The sequence below is a fragment of the Arvicola amphibius genome, chromosome 7 (assembly GCF_903992535.2).
Source record: "Arvicola amphibius chromosome 7, mArvAmp1.2, whole genome shotgun sequence".
NCBI classification, from domain to species: Eukaryota; Metazoa; Chordata; class Mammalia; order Rodentia; family Cricetidae; genus Arvicola; species Arvicola amphibius.
In genome coordinates this window covers 32,909,285-32,915,647 of record NC_052053.1, presented here as the reverse complement: position 1 = coordinate 32,915,647, position 6,363 = coordinate 32,909,285, and positions in this window count along the sequence as shown.

Below are 6,363 nucleotides of genomic sequence, written 5' to 3'. Positions count from 1 at the left end.
GGTGGCTGAAGGAGCAACAGCTGCTAAAAGACATTTGATTATAAATGCTGCTGGATAAATCAAACATACATATTTTGAAAATGCCTTGACTTGGAAATTTAAGTCAAAAGATATGTTACTTTGGAGAAGAGATTTTACTTTTGTTTCCACAGAAAATGAGAAGCTGTGGATTCATTCTGAGTTAAGAAAAATCAGGTGTGATCAAGGAAGACCCACTGAAAAATCTCCAATAGGAGTGGATGGCCCAGATAATCCAACATTTCAGAGGACCTCTGTTGGAGTTTCCCCTGAGTTCTACATTCAGAACAGCCTCAAGACTGATGTTTGAGCTGATAAAGCCTCTCAGAATATTTCAGTCAGGACTTGACCATAATTCTAAATTTTCTTTAGGTCCCCATAAGATTATCAACACCCTCAATCAGCAGGAAGTAGTCTGGAAAACTATTCCCACATTCCCCCCCACACAAAAAAATGGATTATGGATGTTTGTCTTTACTTAGAGTGCTAGTTACAAGTCATTATGGATAATGGTCAGGAAAAAGTTAAATAAAGGAAATTGGATTCAGAGTTCTTGTTTTGAAGGGGGGGTGGAGAACTGCTGTGAGACAATGGTCTTGTATTGTTTTAATAAAACACTGATTGGCTAGTATCCAGGCAGGAAGCATAGGCAGGGTGACAAGGCAGGGAACAGAGGTGGGGAAACGAGAACAGAAGAATTCTGGGAAGAGGAAAGACTAAGTCTGCAGTCAACACAGAAGAAGCCAGACATAGAGGAAGCAAGATGAGAACACCTCACTGATGAAAGGTACCAAGCCACATGGCTAGCACAGACAAGAATTGTGGGATATTGTAAGATGTAAGAATTAGTTAAGAAGAAGCCTGAGCTAAGAGGCCTACCAGTTTATAATTAATGTAGACCTTTGTTTGTTTCTTTGGGACTAAAATGCTGCAGGACAGGGCAGAACAGAAACCTCTGTCAACAGAAAACTATTGTGGGATTAGTGAGAAATCTGGCATTAGGTAAATTCCCAGGAATCTACAAGGATAACCCCTAAGACTCTAAGCCATATTGGAGAGAGTACCTAAACTGACCTTATCCTGTAATCAGATTGATGACTACCTTCATCCAGTAACTGATGGAAGCAGATATAGGGGTCCCTGACTAAGCACTAGGTTGAGCTCCCAGAGTCCATTTGAAGAGAGGGAAGAGTAATATGAGCAAAGGGTTCAAGTCCATGATAGGGAAGCCAACAGAAACAGCTGACCCAAGCTGATGTCACTGACACCAGACTGAAAATTGAGGAACCTGCATAGACTTGAGCTAGGCCCTTTGAATGTGAGTGACAGTTGTATGGCTTGGGCAGTTTGTGGGGCCACTGAAAGTAGGACCCATATTCATCCACAGTGCATGAATTGACTTTTTAGAGCCCATTCTCTATGAAAGGATACCTTGTTCTGCCTAGATTCAGGGGAGAGGGCATTGGTCCTGCCTCAAGGTGATGTGACAGACTTTGTTGACTCCCTATGAAGAGGCCTTACCCTCTCTGAGGGTGGGTGTGGTGGAGTGTAGAGAGGGTGGGAGAAGTGAAAGGAGAAGAGGGACAGAGAACTGGGATTAGTATGTTAAATTTAAAAAAGATTCTTTAAAAAATGTGATAAATATTATACAATCTTCCACTAGAAAATTCATTTCCATCTAGTATCCTCTGTATTTGGTGAGAAGTCTCCCTAACTAATCTAATTTCCATTCTACATCTTTTTTGGGCTCAATATCCAAGTTAGTATCTAAATATGGATATTTACTTTCTGAAAAAGAAAGCTGTTTCTAGTGAATATCTTTGTGGTGGCTATTCTAGGATTTCAACTTGATTATACCTCACTCAACTAAAACCCCCAAAATGGAGGAGCACATCCATGAAGGATTTTGGCCTAATTTGAAGCGGGAAGATCTACTTCTAACATGCATTTTGAGGTAGGAAGATGTACCTTTAATCTAGATCTTTGGAGCTAGGAAGATGTACCTTTAATCTAGATCTTTGGAGCTATGAAAACACAACTATAATCTGGGCCATGCCTTCTGCTGGAAGCCTACATAAGGACATGGAAGAAGGAAGCTTTTGCTCTCTGCCTGCTTGTTCTCACCTCACTAACATATCTGTTCCTTCACTGGCATTAGAGCCTACTTCTTCAAGATTCCAGTGTATACTGAAGACCAGCTCATGGACTGAACAACTACTGGATTCTTGGACATTCCATTCATAGGCACCTTCTGTTGGATTGGTTAAACCACAGTCTGTAAGTCATTCTAAATATATATATATATATATATATATATATATATATATATATATATATATATAAATGTTGACCTCAAAAAAGAGAGAGAGACAAAAATAAAGGCTATTCATTCCAAATGACATCTTTTATAAAAGTTTATATTTTGAAAGTTCTATACATGTATATAGTGAATTTTCACCCCATTGCCCTCTCTCAGTGTTCCCTCCTCTTCTTTTTCCCAAAATTTCCCTATCCTACTTTCACGTTGTTTTTGTCTTTGACACTGTGAGTTTAATTAGGGTTGCTTCTGTGAGCATGGTGGGAGTAATTGGAACTTAGGATATCTTTCATTGACTGCACCACTGAAGAAAATTATGCATCTCTTCCAACAATGATACGATGCCATTAGTCCTCTTCTGCCTATAAGGAAATATTGATAGACACAACCGTATGCAGGCCTTATGCTGGCAACCACAGCTTCAGCGAGCTCATTAGTGAAATGGACAGGTGTCCAGAAGATGTCCTTTGTGCAACACAAACCTTTATTATTGGCTCTTACCTTTGTTCCACCCATGACCACTTCCTTAATGTTCTCAATGTTCTTGGAGGGTCCTCAGGTGGGCCAACACCAATTTTAAACTTTGACAAATTATGAATCCCTGTTTTACTTGCTACTACAATTGAAGCTCCTCTGTTGAAGGCAGGGACTAGAACAAAGCTCTGAGAATTTAGGAGTTATTTTCATGACATTTTCACCAAATGACACCTTTGAAGTCCCTGGACATTATTCTGAATGGGTGAGAAATCTGATGAAAGTCACTTGTGTGCTACAAGTGTTAACCCTATAGATACTGAATCATAGGGAAACTCAGAGGCCTTGGGAACTTGGGTTCAGCAATCAGTTATTTATCTCCCTGTTAATGGGTGTTAGTCATGGAAATAAACATGGCTGTACTTTGTGGAGGTACACTCCTACTCCACTTATACTCCACTCAGACCTTTATTTTATTGTTGCCAACTCAGAAGCATCATGATCTGCTTGGAGGGGTGTTCACCACCCCTCCATGGGAGCCTTTCCACAAATTCTCTGTATGTAAGACTCTGACCCTTTCTATTTATCAAAATCTGTAATTATACCAAATGACTTCTCTTATCCTATTTTATCATAATTTAAAACACATACAGTCTTTGATAGACTTACAAGTGATTCCCAGTGAATTGGGATAAAAAGAAAGAATTTTGTCTAATTAATTACCTTGATTTATTTCACTATTTTTTAAGTGACACCACTGATTATTCATTTACCTGACAAAATAATTGCTTCTGCTCCACATAACCAAGGTCAGACGTTCAATGTATTTCAGTCAACTGAGTATAGGTTCAAATTAAGACATGAATGTAAGAAAGTCATTGTTCTGTTTCTCTGTGCAATAATTTAGCAATAAATATCAAGCACATTTTAAATATGTGATGATTACTAACATTAAGCGGTGTATAATGAAATATTAAAAGTTTAACTCGTAGCAAATACTGAGGAATAGAGAAAGGTTTTTTAAGCAATCAATACAGGCCAAACTTCTAATAACACTACTATTTTTTAATTAACAGCTTGCCTTAGAGGGTATAGAGATTCTGGTAAAATTTATATACATATATAAAGGTCACATCTTCAAGTGACCATAATCAGTTCTCTCTGTTTATGATAGGGTTTACATTGACAACAAAGAAATTTGAAATAACACTGGTATATAAAGGGAAAGGCAAGTGACACCTACTGTAAGATGCTATCTGAAACTACTCAGTGGGAACATAAAACAGGGCACATGCAGTTCTTTCCAGGATTATAACTATGAAGGCAATGAAAGAAGATAAAGAATAAAATTGAGTGGATAGTAGACATATTTGTGTTCATGCTAATAGATCTAATATTTTATAGCAACCACACTGAAATAAAATTCTAATCAAAGTAACTAACAATGTGAATTTATTTTTCAAGATGTTCTTAAATTTAAAATTTGTATCTGCTACCTAGTAAGAATGGCTTTCATTTATAAATATGGTCTCCAAACCCATGTGTGTATAAGTCCCAAAAGAAAAGTTTATGATTAAAGAAATATGTTGACCTAGCCATACCACTTTTGAGTATATACCCAAAGGATGCTCAATCGTACCACAAGGACATGTGCTTAAGTATGTTCACAGCAGCATTGTTTGTCATTGCCAGAACCTGGAAACAACCTAAATGCCCCTTGACTAAAGAATGGATAAGGAAAATGTGGTACATTTATACAATGGAGTACTACACAGAAGAAAAAAATAATGACATCTTGAAATTTGCAGGCAAATGGATGGATCTAGAAAACATCATACTGAGTGAGGTAACCCATACCCAGAAACACAAATATGTACTTAGTCATAAATGATTGTTAAACACAGATCTAGAAAACCAACCTACAATTCACAATCCCAGAGAACTTAGACAACAATGAGGACCCTAAGAGAAATATACATGGATTTAATCTACATGGGAAGTAGAAAAACACAAGATCTCCTGAGTAAATTTGGAGCATGGGGACTGTGGAAGAGGGTTGAAGGGGAGGGAAGAGGAAGGGAGGGAAGCAGAGAAAAATGTATAGCTTAATAAAATCAATTTTAAAACTAGTATTACTCTCGTATTATAGCCTCAGGTGAGTTCTGCAAGAAGAAAGGGTATTCTATATGTATCAGGAGTATATGTCCTTATACTCCACTAAGCAGAGCGCACAAACACTTGGGGTTCTTTCATCTTAGCAAGAAAGAGTCAAAAGAAAAAAAACATATCAACTTACAAATTACAAATTAACACTATAAAATGTCATTTATCCTCTCCAATACCACTAAAATCACTGCTAAGTAATCATGGTAATTTTCCCACTAAATACAGACTCAGCCTGGAAGTCGTCTCAAGGCAGAATTCTAGGCTATGTCTAATTCTAGGCACTCAAGGTAAATCCTGTTTGATATGATGGCATAAATGCAAATGCTTTTCATGATTAAGCAAAACATATCCATATTTTGACCTGCAGTTTATAAAGGGCTCTCTGATAGTCTAGATCAGTGCTCAGAATGACACCAGGGGAATGCCTTAGCTCTGTGGGATAACTAAAGTGCAGAGATTAAAAACACCCAACAAAGAAGAGCCAGGACATGTGTTTCAACATTGGGTTGGAGCTTTTGTTTTGGTTTTGGGGCTTGTTTTGTTTTCTCGCTTTTTGTTTTGTTTTGTTGGGTTTTTGGAGGGGGGGGGTGATTTGCTTCTATTACTGTCATTGCTTGTCTTGGTTTTTGTTTTGTTTATTGAGACAGGATCTCACTATGTAACTGTGGCAAGGCTAGGAGGCACTCACTATAAAAGATCAGTATGACCTCAAATGCACAAAGTTCCAGATGCTCTGCCTTCTAATGCCAGAATTAAAGATATAATGCCACTATCCCCAGGGAGCATTTGGTTTATAAATCTGGTGCTTCTGCTCTCTCTCTCTCTCTCTCTCTCTCTCTCTCTCTCTCTCTCTCTCTCTCTCTCTCTCTCTCTCTCTCTCTCTCTCTCTCTCTCTCACACACACACACACACACACACACACACACGAGTATACATAATAAGACAAAATGGGAATGGTTACCAAGTACTGCTTCTAAAATACTAACAATGAAGGGATATAGTGACTGCTGCTATTTTTGCTAAATTTCCTGCTGCCTTTGCTGCTGTCTAGTTATCCTATGAAGGCCAGTTCTAGATCATCTGGATTTCCAGATGCCGAAGTCCTTTGAAGATAATACTCAGTTCCACAGTTGGCTCCTCCACTTGGCTCTGGTAATTTTTAGCCTTAAATTAGATGATGACAAAGACATTTTCAACTCATCTTGGCATTAACAACATAGTCAGCAGACTGTAGTTCGTTGTGAATCTACATTGCGGGCTCCCTGTTCTTTAAATAGATTATCTTGCGTATTTATTTCATTTTGCCCCCAAAGGTACTAGTAGTTTTATTCTGTAGATGATGAATGCAAGGCCCAGTGTTTAGATAAGTTTTGAACTCAAACAGGATG